This window comes from Notamacropus eugenii, chromosome 4 (genome assembly GCF_028372415.1).
Source record: "Notamacropus eugenii isolate mMacEug1 chromosome 4, mMacEug1.pri_v2, whole genome shotgun sequence".
Lineage (NCBI taxonomy): Eukaryota > Metazoa > Chordata > Mammalia > Diprotodontia > Macropodidae > Notamacropus > Notamacropus eugenii.
Genome location: NC_092875.1, coordinates 278,690,663 through 278,707,103, shown reverse-complemented (window position 1 = coordinate 278,707,103; position 16,441 = coordinate 278,690,663). Strand labels below are relative to the sequence as shown.

The 16,441-nt window shown below is 34.8% G+C and overlaps 1 long non-coding RNA gene across 1 annotated transcript; it reads right to left on the bottom strand.

Moving 5' to 3' along the window:
- Window positions 1-3,397: 3,397 nt before the first annotated feature.
- Window positions 3,398-15,792, bottom strand: LOC140498415 (uncharacterized). The gene is made up of 3 exons (XR_011965089.1): window positions 15,477-15,792; window positions 12,914-13,053; window positions 3,398-4,098 (listed from the first exon to the last, which is right to left on the bottom strand). It is a non-coding gene; the product is annotated as an uncharacterized lncRNA (long non-coding RNA).
- Between the last annotated feature and the right edge of the window lie 649 nt (window positions 15,793-16,441).

Here is a 16,441-nt window from a genome sequence, read left to right as displayed (position 1 = left end):
TAAACAAGATAGCCTATGATGAGTGATAGATGAATGGTAGAGACAATAAATACATTTAAGCTTAGAGTTGGGAGAAATCACTAAGGCCTGAGGTAGGAAGGGAATGCTAAAGGAAGAAAAAAGTTACAAAAATATTTTTATTCCAAATATATTGCATTATCACTTCAGGCATGACAATAAGACATTCAGTAAAGTTATTCCACAGGTGAAGGAGGCCCCCACCCAATAAAATCTAAAACATCTTCTTGCTCTTTGCTTCTCTTTCCATTATATTCTCTTTTCTACCTTTCTTGTATTTACTGGCACATTCTAGAATGTTTCTGAGATGTGTTTAATAATATGATAGGGAGAAAAATCCTCTAAGAACAACTGTGCTTACTTTTTTATTTTAAAGATGAATCTGGAAAGCTTCCCAGATGAAACATTTATTACAATAAATGTATTCTGCTGAGGAGGAAATTGACCAGAGAAGCATTGGACAACTACATTTATTTACAGTACGTTGACCTCTCTACTCTCCATTTCTGTGAAACATCTGTGAGTGATCTTGCCAAAATTTTTGGCCTATGACTGTTTAGTTGAGATTATATATTTGCATTTCAGATATGTGCATTTGTATTTATATAGCTGATAGGTTTTCCTTAGAAGAAATGTTGATGCTTTAAAACATTAGTTGCCTTGTTTGGGGAAGAATGTAGGAAAGGTTCATATTATAGGGGTTTTTTTTTGCTATATATTTTGAGTGTTATTTTTCTTTATATGCTAAGCTTGAAAAGTCATAACCAGCTGCACATAATGTAATAATAACTGGCATTTACGTAGCTTTAAAGTTTGTAAAGTGTTTTATCTACTTCTCTCATTTGAGTCTCTCAAGTACCCCATGAGGAAGATATTGCAAACATTACTATCTTGATTTTACAAATGAAGAAATGGAGGTTAGGGAAAGTATAGAGAATTGTTGATTTTCATGTTATTAAGTGTCAGAATCAGCGTTTTCCAGAGTAGCACATAAGTTTCCTGAGGTTGGATACCATTTCATTCTTGTTTTTGAATCCCCAGAACCCAGGACAATCACTTGAACATAGTTGAGATTTATTAAATGTTTGTTGAATTTAATTGAACTGAATGATGTCTCCAGATCTAACATTCTAGCCATTAATTATACAACACATTCTCCATTTTGACAACTTTTGGTAAATGAAGAAAACTCCTTCTTCAATTGTTCTCATGCCTTTGTCCTGAGTCTCAACATCTAGTAACACTTGTTTTGGAATTGTCAGCTGAGGGAGGTAGAGGAATCAAAGAAAAGGAATCTATCTTCTGTCACATTCCAGCACTAAGCACTGAAAATTCCAAAGGAGAAATAATAAAAGAGGGATCGTTATTCAGGAGGATGGCAATAGGGGGATAAAATGACAAAAGATAATAAACTAATAGGGAGATAAACTGTGGGAGTCTGAAGATCATTCACATGAGAGAGAAAATAAAAGAGCAATAGTTATGGTGATCCCAATATAGACCTTAACAGTAAAGCGAAAGCTAAACAGATGTACATCTGAATTTTTCACCAAATATTTCAGGAAAATGTTCACATTTTCTTAATCTGGATTCATATTCACTACTATCAGGTGTTCTACTTGTTTTCAACTCCATAGACTTCATGTTTCCCCCAGAACAAGTTTATTATCATAAATCAAATCATCATGGAGATGATTTCAGCTTTATCTCTTCCATAGTGCCCTCAGTCATCTATGTTTTCTGATTGGAGGGCTGAAAGGCAGAATGGAAAAAACAAAAACAAATAAACAAAACTCCTCCAAAAGCCCCCCTTTTATAAAAGACTCAGAATTTCTAGCCATCTCTTCATTTCCGATCAGCTGCTTGGTTTCAAACTCAAATTTCATGCCCCATAGCAGGCCTCTTGGTTGGTCACACACTCCCCGCAGCATTTCAGCTTTTTTTTGTGTATTGTCTTTCTCCATTAGATTGTAAGCTTAGAGGGTAAGGACTGCCCTTCTTTTTCTTATTTAGCCCTCAGTGCTTAGCACATAGTAGGTACTTATAAATGTTTATCAATTATTGTTAACTCTGAACATAGAATCATAGGATAGGGCTGAAGAACACTGAGAATCATCTAGTCTAAAACTATTTATTTTACAGTTGAAGAAAAATGAAGTGGAAGTTGAGTGCCTCATCCAAAGTCATACAAGTAATAGAATGAGGATTCAAATTCAGGTCATCTGGCTCCAAATCTTACAATCTTTTCATAGAACCATGCTTCCTCCACACCATTAGTCTGATTTTTCCTCTTTGAGAGAAGAATGTACCAATGATATGCCCTCTTGTATTTTCCCTTTGATGAATTTGTGATTTACTGAAGAGAGGGTGGAGAAATACTCCCCAAGGGAGTAGTCAAATATGCTATATTTATCATGCAGTAATATTGATGCCAGTTCACGTTTTTTTCACATTGTCTTTTGTTTGAAGCCCATATTTCTATGCATTTAATTAGGCATTATAGTCATTTGTAGCTAAGAGCTCATTGCTCTTCAGTTGTTTGGAGAAGCAACCCATTTGGGCAGCTCCTGCCAGCATAAGCTCTAATAAAAGGGGTTTCTGTGATCCAAATGTCTGGATCAAAAGCACAGCTATCTATCAATGGCAGAGTAGACTCCTTTTGTTCAGAATGATTAACAGTCAATACATCTTCTCATATTAAAGCTTAAAACACAGACCTCCTTAATGCCAGGGGTTTGATTACAGTACCCCTTGAAATAACTTACAGCTCTATGATTCTGTAGCTACATTTTTCTGTTTTTGTGACAAGGATATTCATATTATATTATTCATGTGATTGTTTTGAAGGAAATTTCTTTTAAATCTTAACTTACTTAATATTTTAATAGTACACATTAAGCATGTTAATATTTGAATCTTAACATACCTAATATGTTTTAACCTTAACACACAAAACATGAGTCATTGTTATTATCAATACAAATTATAGGAGTATATGTTGTACTGTCAAAAGGTCTAAGATGGATAGTGAACATGGAAAAGTCTTATTTGATTGTTTCTTTTATGAAGTCTGTTTCATGTTTGTTGTATAGTTTTGTAAAAATATCTAAACAATTAGTACTTTACTTATGATAAACATGCTATTCAAAGATTAAATGGGAAGATTTAATTACATTCCAAGTAAATTTCAATCTGTCTTCAAATACATGGTTGTCATATGAAAAAGAGATTGGGATTGTTCCACTTGGCTCCATGGGATATAAACAGAAAGAGTAGTCAAAAGATACAGGGAGGCAGAGTTGGTGATTTATGGAAGAACTTCATAACAATATAAGCTATTCCAAAATGGAATGAGCTACCTCACTATGTAGTCAACTAATTGTCAGTGTAGGTCTTCAAGCAAAGGTTGCTGAATTGTCTCTTATCTGGGATGTTGTGGGCATCTGAGATGATTCTGAAAATGGGCAGATTTTGTATATGGAAATCACTTCTTAAAAAATTTATTTGTTGCATTAAGGTAGATGGGATAACCTCTGAGGTCTCTTCCCAGTATAGGATGCAATTTAACAATTCATACTTTAAAAAAGCTGTATTTGGAAAACACATGGCTGACAGAAATAACCTGAGATAACATTTATTTGCAGATTTGTCAGGGTTAAAAAGGAATCACAGGGCATCCAGGTGGCACAATGGAAAGAGTATCTGACCTGAAGTTAAAAAGACTCCTCCTCCTGATTTCAAATCTGGCCTCAGACCTTCACTAGCTCTGTGGTCCTGGGCAAGTCACTTAATCCTGTTTGTCTCAGTTGTTCACCTATGAAATGACCTGAAGAAGGAAATGGTAAACCATTTGGTGATGGTAAACCTCAGTATCTTTGCCAAGATGGGGTCATAAAGACTTGGATATGACTAAAATGACTGAACTACAACAAAAAAGGAAACAGATAAAACTTCTGATCTTTTATTTTGGTACTGCTGGTTTGTCAACTTGCTCCATTTCTGTAAGAGATTTCTTCTGGCAGTGCTCTGCTATGATGGTTGTAACTACATAAAATGTCTTCCATAAACTCCCACATTTCTCTGCAGTGATTGAAGTAAAACAATGCATTTAAGTACTATAGTGTATCTCACATGAAATGTAATGAGCTGACCTTACAGTATGGTAAAAATCCTTTGTTACTGCCCAAAATGAAAGGACAGGACATTACAGGACATTAAAATGATCATTCAACCGAAAGAAAATCATACACTGGCTCTTTCATAAATCTCATGCACCATTGGTGACAATTAAAAATCCACCCCAATTCTCAGTCTAACTCTGATTCCAATCAATCCAATTTATCAACCTTATGGGCTGATTAAATTGTATTATACCATTAAGATTAACTCCTTGATGCTGGGAATTAAAATTCTGTGACGTGATGACAGATGAAGAATTTGAGATGTGTTCATGGTTGGTGATTATGACTTAAGAAATCAGATGGTTTGCTGAGTGAACGTATTGTATGTATTTGCTTGAAGTATTAGGGCACGTTCTCTACATAGTCTGAAAAAATGCATCTGTCCTAGAAACTTAAGATATTTTACATCATCTATTTTCAGAAAGAATACAAGTTGTAGCTAGAAACATCCTGTCTAGTTCTTGTTTTCCCCATTCCCCCACCCCTCTTTAGACTTTTGCCTCCCTTAGGTCTATAACAGAAAGGTGTCTACTTACATGTAGGGTAAAAGAGGTACATTAATCACAGAAAAACATTCTTTCTGTAGAAAAAAAAGCATGCTCCACACTTTTTCCACATAAAGACGTGATATCCAAGTGGAAATGGACTGAATTAGTTTTTATGAATAGGGCCCTTGGTGACTAATTCTTTTCTTGGGAGGGTAACAGGCAAATGTTATCCAGATGCATTCCTTTGGAAATATTCCCAGTTCAGAGAAGGGAAAACTCCTGTACCTGAAGTACAATACAGGGCAGTCAGTGAAATATGATATCTACATAAATAGTGCAACACTGTTCCCCTCTGCTTCTCTCTGGTACTATAAATCCAGAACTAGTGCAAAGATCTTCTGAATCATGCTAATAATGCTACATCTTTGGAGTATAACTTATCCCCTCTTTCAGTTCATCTTCTCACAACAATAACATGAAATCAGTACTTTAAAACCTAATCAAGGCCCAAAGGCCAAAACAACAGGCAATTTGCCAATTTCTAATTTTGCATTTGCCCACTTGAGTTGTTACCAGAGGAGACTAGAGAGGAAATAAGCTTTATGATAATTTGGGATACTATGCTTCAGGTGTGCTTATAGGGTTTGTTATCAGATTGACCACTTTCATAACCATGCCCCAGATGGTTGAAAGTTCAGTATTGTCAATAGCTTAGAACTGCTTCCCCCTAAAATAGATTCTTCTTTAGTAAGTACTAAATGGATGATTTAGTTTTATTCATCCTGTAAGCAAGCAAGGAGGGTTTATACATACATACATATATGTATACATATATATGTCTACGTATGTATATCTGTGTATATGTGTGTGTGTGTGTGTGTGTGTGTGTGTGTATCCAACCTAATAGTATACTGGCAACAGATGAATCATACTAGGAGGAAGCAGCTCAAGTGGGATGATTTGGAGAGCAATAAGAATTCATAGCTGTCTCAAACAAGCCTCTCCCACAGAGAGACTGAAGTTTGAATTCCATCCTTATAGTTTCACAATTTTAACTTAAAAATTCCATTTCCATTAAAATGCAAACATTCATCTTCTTAGTAGCATAAGACATAAATACCAGTAGATTTACTACGTTGTGTTACATTATAAGTATTTTAGAGAGTAAGGAAGCAATGTGCTAGAGTGCTGAAGAGTATTTCATTGTGATCCAGGGAATCAGGGAAGGCTTCATGGAGAAGTAAGTATCTTGTTTAAGGGATTGTTAAAAATTCAACCATCAAAAAGGGTTTGGAAAGTATTATAAAAGATCAGTATGAACAAAGCAAACACAATATGTCTTTAGGGGATATAGAGTAGTCCAGTTAGACTGCAATATAGCCGTCATGGCAAGGAGTAATATGGGATAAGTCTGGAGAGATAGAGTAGACCCATATTTTGGAGGTTCTTTAATGTTGCTAAAGGTGTTTGACTTTTAATCACCAAGCAGTTGGAAACCAATGAAGATTTATGAACAGAGGGATAGTCGGATTAGATTTATTGAATGAGAAAGGCATGTACAGGATGAATTGGAATAAGAAGAGAACAAAGGTCCTATGACTTGTAAAAATTTTTTTATAACAATCACGATGGGTGGTAATTAAGGCCTGCAAAGAGAGCACTATTGTGTTTGTCCTTAATTGCTGAAGAAGAACGTGCCATCAGAGAAATGATGACATGACTTACTCTTGACTTTGTTTTGAGTGAGGGAAGGCTGTGCAAGATCGCCAGCCTCACTTCTCCAGTCAGCTGACTCCAGTGACCAAATACTCATCATGATGACTGCAGATGACCCAGAATGCACTGGGACACTTTGGGTCCTTTAGGCCAAGGTCTTAGCAGGTACTTACTTAGGGTGAGGTAACACCCATTCATTGAGTAAGCCCGTTTAAGAAGTAGCCAGGGCATGGCCCCTTTAATGAGGCCAAGAAAAAGAAGAAAACATCAGCCTGGGAGGGAAATAGGAAGAGTTACTATTGGTAATCACTGTAAGGAGGGTCCAGAAGAGCCCTTAGGCAGAGGCCCATTGGCGTCCTAGCTTCAGAGTGCAGTAGGTTTAAGGCTTTGGGAAAGGAAGGGAAGGGAAGGGAAGGGGAAGGAGAGGGGAGGAGAAGGGAAGGGGAGGGGAGGGGAGGGGTGGGGAGGGAAAGTAAGGGGAGGGAAAGGAATTAGCCAGTAAAACTCAAGTCAAGTGGGCATAGAAATTTACCTTCCTTTGGAGAGAAGGAAGTGGGGGGGGGGCAGACAGGAGAGGAGGAGTTGAGTTATCCAGTTAGCTGGGTCCCCCTACAGCCAAATTTTCCTATTATTTTTCTAGCTCTATAAAATAATTTTTGGTAGTTTGATTGGTAAGGCACTGAATAAGTAAATTAATATAGGAAGAGTGGTTATTTTATTATCTTAGCTCAGCCTATCTATGAGCAATTTTTATTTTTCCGATTATTTAGATCTAACTTTATTTGTGTGAAAACTATTTTATAATTGTGTTCTTATAGTTCCTGGGTTTGTCTTGACAGGTAGACCACAAAATATTTTAAGTTCTCTACAGTTATTTTAAATGGGAATTCATTTTCTGTTTCTTGCTACTGGACTCTGTTGGTAGTATATAGAAATGTTGATGATTTGTGTGAGTTTATTTTATATCCTGCAATTCTGCCATAGTTGTTATTTCTAGTTTTTTTAGTTGATTCTCTGGGATTCTCTAGTGTATCATCATAAGATCTGCAAAGCATGACTTTTGTTTCCTCATTGCCTATTATAAGTCCTTGGATTTCTTTTTCTTCTCTTGTTAAAAATAACAATTCTAGTACAATATTTAATATTAGTGGTGAAAATGGACATCCTTGTTGCACACCAAATCAGAAATTCTGAAACTCAAAGGAGAGAATAATAAAATTGAAAGCGAGAAAACTGTTGTACTAATAAATTAAATTAAGTTGGGCTTTATAAGAAAAAAAGAGATAAAACTTTGGTTAATTTATTTTAAAAAAGAAAGAAGAAAACTGAATTATCATTATCAAAAATGAAAAGGGTAAATTCACCACCTATGAAGAGGAAATTAAAGCAATAATTAGGAGCTATTTTGTCCAACTGTATGTCAATTAATATGGCAATCTAAGTAAACTGGATGAATATTTACAAAAATATAAATTCCCCAGATTAACAGAAGAGGAAATAACATACTTAAATAGCCCTGTTTTAGAGAAAGAAATTGAACAAACCATCAATGAACTCCCTAGAAAACATCTCCAGGGTCAGATGGATCTACATTTTAATTCCGCCAAACATTTAAAGAATAATTTATTCCAATACTAAATAAAATCTTTGGAAAAACAGGTGAAGGTTCCTACCAAATGTTTTTTTATGACAAAATATGATGCTGATACCAAAACTAGGAAGAGCCAAAACAGAGAAAGAAAATTATAGACCATTTTCCCTAATGAATATTGATACAAAAATTAATAGATTTTTTTTTCTATTTGATCAAGTGTATTACCTAAGGAATTGTTTTCTTCAGTCAATTTTTGTACTTCTTTTTCCAAGCTATTGACACTGTCTTATATACCTCTCATTTCTTTTCCTAATTTTATTTCTAAATCTATTTGATTTTTAAGGTCCTTTTTGAGCTCTTCCAAGAAGGTTTTTGGGCTTGAGATGAATTCATATTCCCCTTTGACGTTTGGCATTTTGACCTTGTTACTCTTTTCTGAGCTGGTGTTTTGATCTTCCCTGTGGCCATATTAGCTTTCTATGGTTGGGGTGCTTTTCTGCTACTTGCTCATTTTACGCTTATTTTGTGACTTTTAAATTTGAGCTCTGCTCCTTGGCACAGGGGGTACTATCTCAAGCTTCTTCTGGTAAGGGAAACTCCTTTTAGGCTTCAGGTGGTGGCAGCTTGCCCACTGCACATGAGTGGCCTGGCCAAGCCATGTTTATTGTGCTCTGTGTTCTGGGGTGGGCAATTTGCCTTCTATGCTGGGGCTGGTGGCTTTACAGTTGGCCTACTGTGTCATTGGCCTGTGAATTGGTAATTTAAAATGGGAAAACCTTTCTCATTCATTAATAGACCCATGTGATCTGCCTGGTCACATGAGTCTGAATCACATGGAGCCTGTGATGGGAGAAGTTTGATGAATGGGTGGAACAGGAAGAGGTGGATCTAGAGCAAAGCTGAAGGAAGTTAGTTTTGAGAGCAGTCAGAGCTAGGAAGTATGCAGGCAGCTGCCTAGTGTGAGTGAAGGAGCTTGTTTGTGATTTTGTTTAAGAGGGACTGCTTATGATTTGTTTAATGCAGGTGGATTGTGGGAAGCATAGCAAGGAGAAGACTTCAGATGGTGTTGTCCCCTGAATTGTTATTGTGTATAAATTTTTATTGCTGTGAAGGATTTGACTTTTTGGTGTCTGAATAAATGTTTTTGTTCTGTTTTCTATCTGGAGAGTGTTGTATTTAGTAATTCAAAATTGCACCGGGATATTCATGGCCATGGCAGGCACTGTGAATATCACATTGGTACTGCAGTGTACTAAGCCAGAACCATAGGGACTCATTCATTGAACGGTGTCTTGACTAAGGGCCTCTCACTGGCTTTCCAGGACACCATTTTTGCTGGACTGCATTGGGATTCACTGGGCTGCACTCTCCTTCTACCCAAGTGAGACAGGCATTTCCTGAAGTTCCTCTAAGGTCTTTTAATCTGGAAAGTTATTTCACTTCATATTTTGTAGGTTCTGTTGCTCCAGAATCTGTTTAGAAGCTTGATTAACATTGTTTCTGAGGGAAACTGGGGAAAGCTCAGGCAGCTTCTTGGTTTTCTCCACCATCTTGGCTCTGCTTCCTCTACTAGTTTTCTGAACAAACAATTTTAGATAAGGGGGAATTATGCAGCAGAGGTAGAAACATTACAGCTTAATCTAAAGAAGAAGGCAAGAATTCCCAAGAAGATAGACAGCCTTGTGAATTAACAGTGAATATTGTAAATTAAGAGTGGATACAGCTATTCAAAAAATGCTAGCCTGCACATTTCAGGAAAGAACAAAAACCAACCATGCATGGGTGCTTTGGAATCTCCAGGGAGATTTAACTACTGTTGAAAAGAGTACAGTACTCACAACCTCTAAACTTTCCTCAGGACTTTTTTCTAATACTTATTACATATTACAGTCAGGGGAGAAAGAAGTGATATTAGGTATGTTTGGCACAGCAGCATGAAAAGGTCTAAAGCTTAGAACAGTGTCAACCCACCACCAAATGAGGAGAAGCCAACTTTAACATAAAAGTCAAAGTCAAGAAACAGGCTGGAAAAATGAGCAAACAACAAAAAAGAACTTTAATATCAAAGGCTATTAAGGTGGCAGTGAAGACCAAGACAAATTCAGAATAAGACAACAACATGAAAACAGTTAAAAGCAAAACCTCAAAGAAAAATGCTAATTGGATCCAAATCAAGAATTCTCAGAAAGGTTAAAGAAAAAGATGAGTGGTAGAGGCAAAATTGGGGAGGGGAAACTAGAGTAATACAAGAAAATTGTGAAAAGAAAATCGACAGCTTGTTAAAAGGGGGCACAAAAGTACTGAATAAGATAACAATTTAAAAAACAGAACTAGCCTAATAGTAAAAGAGGCATAAAAATTCATTAAAGCATAGAACTCCTTAAAAGTGGACTAGGCCAAAGGGAAAAGGAGGTACAGAATGTCAGCAAAGAAAAGAACTCCTAACAATGAATATATGGAAAAGGACTACTTAAAATTAAACAGAAGAAGAGACTCCAAATTCATTGATGAAAACAATTACTTAAAAATTAGTATTTGGCAAGTGAAAGCTACTGATTCCAGGGGACATCAAAAATGATAAACCAAAGTTGAAAGAATGCAAAAAACCTAGAAGAAAATGGTAAATATCTCATTGGAAAGACAACTAACCTGGAAAATAGATCGAGAAGAGATAATTGAAGTATTATTATACTACCTGAAATCCATGATCAAAAAATGAACCAGAATATCATATTTCAAAAAATTATAAAACAAAACTGTTCCAGTTTCTTAGATCCAGAGGGTAAAATAGAAACTGAAAGATTCCACTGATCACAATTCCAAAAGATTTATGATAAAAAAAATGCTATTCATCTCCAGAGAGAGAACTGAAGAACCCTGAGTACGAATTGGAATACAGTTTTCTTGTTTTTCCATTTTTTTTTTTTTGCTTTTTTGCTTGAGACTTGGCTAATATGGAAATGTTTTGCATGATTTCACATGCATAAGTGATATCATTTTTCTTATCCTCTCAGTGGGGGGAGTGGGAGGGAAATAATTTGGAACTCAATTTAAAAAGAAAAAAATTTTCAAAATAAATAATTTTAAAAACCTAAGGTACAAGCAGAGCAACAGAGCAAGCACAGAATTAGAAGGGATGATGAGCACAATTCCAAAAGATTATAAAATTCTCTAAACAGATATTGCAAAACAAAATAAATGAAACCAATACTTTATAAAACTCTGAAACCTATGATTCCAAAGACAGCATGCAATTACAGTAGGATGTTGCTAAAGGTTCAAGAGATAAATCAGAATCTGGGGAGAAGTTAAAAGAAAGAAATAGCAGAAATTACATGATGCAAAACAGAAGTAAATAGAATAGAAAAACTTTAATCTATGGTGGGAAATTTTTCCAAAGAAGCAAAAGGAAGAACAATATAATGAGAATACAAATATATTGATGTGAGGGACATTCTGGAAGAAGAGAAACAAAAGTAGGAATGCTGAAAGAACGCATATACCTAGCCCTGAGGCCTGGCACATAGTAGGTACTTTTAGACATTTATCAACTAATTCTTTTCCTATGCCAATAAGAAAGAAAAAACACACTGAACATGAAGAAAATTTTTGCATTGACAACTTAAAGATGATAGACATCTCCAAAAACATGACAAGCACATTTAAAAAAAAATCCTTGAACACTATAATGAGAGAAACAATAAAAGAAAACTAACAAAAACTTGTAGATATAGAACACAAAACATCAATTGAAAGAACCCATAGAATCCATTGAGAGGGAAAACAAACCAAACAAAATCTATGCTTCGAGCTCCAAGACACACAATTGTTATATTTAATTATTCCTGTGACAAAGACATTTTCCCTAACAGTCAAGAGAAAGACTTTAAAATATAAAAGAAAGGTAGTTCAAATAACAGAAGACTGTAATATAGCCTTCAAATGGAATGTTACATTCCTAAAAACAAACAAGTTCAAGAAGCAAACTAAAATGGCATACCTGGCAGATCTGAACCTAATCACCTTTGAAAAAAAAGATTGATATTCAATGAGACATTTGAATTATTCCCACAAAATTTAAAATGACATGAGTGGATGGCAAACACCTCAGAAACAGAAATACAAGAAAGTTAAATACATGTAACTATCAAGGAAATAATATGTATTAGATAATTCTGTGTCTAGAGATTATTTAAAAAGGAATAAAATATAAAGAGGAAGATGCTGAATTAAAACAACAAAAACAGCAACAAAAGAACCATTAAAATATTTATTTTTAAAGATGTACAAGGGCATAAAAATAAGATGATTTAAAGAAATAGAAGTGATGGTGTTGAAGTGGGCAGAAAATATGATAGATTGCAACCTTGCCTACGGATGAATTAAAGTATTTTACTTAGAGAATGGGAAAATGCATGAAAGCAACTCTTGTTAAATACATGGTTAAATAAAAGAAAGATAATTCTTATAGTCTCTCAACAATTAGAGGGACCATGGAAGAATAGGAAATTGCAAAAATGCAATAGAAGAGGCAGAAAGAGAGAGAAAGGAAATGAAGCAGTATCAACCTCAAGTAGAGAGGAGGAGGGTATCCCAGTGAAGAGCATTCCCACAGGTGTAGAAGTAGATGGCAATTTTACAAAAAGTCTAATTTGTAGGGAGCTCTTTCACAGGAAAAATACCTCCATTGAAAGTGCTTTGTGCTTTCCTGAACTATTTCCTACCACAGAATAAGGGGGATAACAACTTGGCAGAAGTGTGTGTGTGTGTGTGTGTGTGTGTGTGTGTGTGTGTGTGTGAACAAGAATCCACAAAGGTGGAAGAGCCTTTATGTGTTTGAATTCAACTGCACATTTTGGAACACAGGGAACTTTTAAAAATATTTATAAACACATGCTTCTATCCTTATTACTTACCTTATAATTTGATATTTCCATAAATTAGGCACAACACGGAAGAAAAAGATAAATGTACAAAGTCAATAACGTATGGGTTTGAAGGCAGAATTCAAACTTGATACTTGAGAAGCTTCAAATACATGAGGAAAATGAAGAAACTGAAGAAAAGACAAAAAAATCAATAGGTTATACATAAATCCAAAACTAGAGAAAGGGATGATAAATAGAAGAGGTGAGATGAGGGAGAACATGTGAATAGAGGATTGTGTGAAAGAAAAATAAGCTCAAGTAATTACATGGATGAAATGCTAACTTAAAATTGGAAAGGGAAATGAAAACATTCTTAATTCAGAAAAAAATAATGTTAGAGACACGAATGGAGGAAAACACATTCTTAACTCATAACTTTATAAATATGAATAGATTAAACCACGACTTCTTAACGCTGGTTCTACAAACTTATTTTATATGAAATATGTTAACTATATTTTAAATTATTGTTTTCCTTTGAAATAATACTCATTTTATTTTCTGTATATGAAAATGTTATTTTGAGAATAATAGGCTTCTCCAGAGTAGTAGAGACATCCATGGCAAAAAAAGTTAAGATTCCCTGGATAATCCAATAAAATAAAAGAAGCTGACAGTTTGAGAAACAAACAAAAAGATCTTCAATTTATTACTTACAAGAAACATCTAAAAAATCAAAGATAAACAGATTAAAATGAGAGGCTAGGACAAAATTTACTTTGCACATTCCATCAAAGAAAAAATTTTACAACATAACCAGAGATAAATGGGAAATTGCCTTATACTGAAATGAAGCACATAAAAGAAACTAATATCAATATCCAACTTATATATTCCAAATGCCATAGCATCTAAATTCATAAAAGACAGGTTAACTGAATTGCAAAAAGACATAGATAATAGCACAATAATATTGGGAGTTATTAATGTTCCCCTCTCATAATTAGACAAATCTAAGAGAAAGACAAATAATAGGGAACATATTGAATAGGAAACATTTATAGAGAAATTAAAGCTAAAAGACATGTTATCTTATAATGGAATTGCTAAAAAATGTGCACATTTGTACAGGACCATATGGAACATTTACAAAAAATGTCTGTGTACTCCAACATGGATTTATTACAAATAAATGTAAAAAGGGAGAAAAAGTAGACGTGCTTTTTAGATGATAATCCAATAAAAAGAGCAATCATTTAAACAAAAGACATACAGACATAATGATGAAATTATGAATGAATAGTGGATCAAAGAACAAATTTTAGAGATAATGAATAATGATATAACAGACAATGTTAATGAATAAAATAACAAAGTTGAGTTTCTGGGATATAATTAAACCAATCATCAGAGAAAATACATCTCAAAATATCAAAGAAAGTAGAAAAGAGAGTATTAAAGAAAACTTATATCCATTGAAAAATGTAAAACTCAACAATTAAGCCAACCCATGATAAGCACAATGAATAAAATCTTTAAAATTAGAAGATGAATGTGTATATTGGAAACTATACAATAGAAATGATAAACAAAAACAAAAGCTTCTGCTTTAAAAGGGCTAACAATACTGATAATCTATTGTTTGATTTAATTCCAAGGAAAATGATAGAAAAGCAAGTAAACATAATTTTAAAATGAATGAGATGAAGTGACAAGGAATAGAAATAAAAAAATTAGCAGAATCTACTGGATAGTTATGCATCAATACGACTGAGAGCATAAAAGCATAAAATAACCAAAGTAACAGCACAAAATGGAGAATTTCAAAATTCCATCTCAGAAAAGGTAATAGAACTAGCTACAAAAAGGATGGGGAAACCCTGGTCTTTAAGGAGAATTCTGTCAAGCTTTTAAAGAATAATTAATATAAATACTATAAAATTTATTCTCAAAAATTGAGGAGGAGGAAGCACTCGCAAAATTCTTTTCTGGCTGCTTGCAATGTTTTCTTCTTGACCTGGAAAATGTGGAATTTGGCAACAATATTCCTGGCAGTTTTCATTTTGGGATCTCTTTCAGGTGGTGATTGGTGAATTATTTCCATTTATATTTATCCCTCTGGTTCTAGGATATCAAGGCAGTTTTCCTTGGTAGTTTCTTGAAAGACTACATCTAGGCTCTTTTTTTTGATTATGGGTTTCAGGGGGTCCAATAATATTAAAATTGTGTCTCTTGAATTTATTTTCCAGGTCAGTTGTTTTACCAATGAGATATTTCACATTGTTTTCTATTTTTTTCATTCTTTTGGTTTTCTTTTATAATTTCTTGATTCCTCATAGAGTCATTGGCTTCCATTTACTACATTCTAATTTTTAAGAAATTATTTTCTTCAGAAAATTTTTGTAACTCCTTTTCCACCTGACCAATTCTGTTTTTAAGGCACTTTTTCTCCTCATTGGCTTTTTCGACCTCTTTTACCATTTGGCCTAGTCTGTTTTTAAGGTGTTATTTTTGTTCAGTAATTTTTGGGTATCTCATTTACAAAACTGTTGACCCATTTTTCATTAATTTCTTGTGTAGCTATCATTTCTCATCCCATGTTTTCCTTTACCTCTCTTACTTGATTTTCAAAATTCCTCTTGAAGTCTTCCATGGCATCAGACCAATTCAGATTTTTCTTGGAGGCTTTGGATGTAACAGCTTTAACTTTATTGTCTTCTTCTGGTTGTATGTTTTGATCTTCCTTGTCACCATAGTAATTTTCAATAGTCAGAATTTTTCCATTGTTTGCTCATTTCCTTAGCCTATTAGTTGCTTTATAATTCTTTGTCAAAGTTGGACTCTGCTTCCAGAGTAGAGGATGCACTGTTCCAAACTTCTCAGGTTTTGTGCAGCTGTTTTCAGAGACACTTCTACAGACCTGTAAGTTTTCAGTTCTTCCAAGGTGATATGATCTAAGGAGAAGTGTTTACTACTCTCTTGTCCTGTGCTCTTGTCTGTGAATGACTGCAAGCATTCTTTTCTGCCCTGGAAATGTGAGGAGGGTCCACCCTCTCTTGTGACGACAAGTTCTGGTATGCTAGTTCACTCTGGGCTGCTACCCAAAACTGAGACCTGGAACTTAGTATGTGGAAAGCAACAGAATCCTGACTCAATGTTAGCAAAAAGACACCTGAAATCTTCTCATCAGATGTTCAATTCCCTTGCCATCTGTGGGCTGAGATCTCTGGCAGCAGCCACTTCTGTGTCCAGCATTTTGTTGGACTGCTCTCCCCTCTCACCCAGGTGTGACTCTTGCCAGTGATTCAGTTACCTCAACAATTGCTCTGGGTTTGCTGAGATTCAGTCTGCACTGGCGTGACCTGCCCTAGATTACACTCTTCTCTCACCCTAGTGCTACAGAACTTTCCTGTTGACATTCCAAGTTGTCTTGGGCTGAAAAATTGTTTCACTTTATCTTTTGGTGGGTTTTTCTGCTCTAGAAATTATTTAGAGTTATTTTTAAAGGCATTTGGAGGTGTTTGGGGGAAGAGTCAAACCAGGGGAGTACAAGCAAAAATGAGAATTACAGACCAA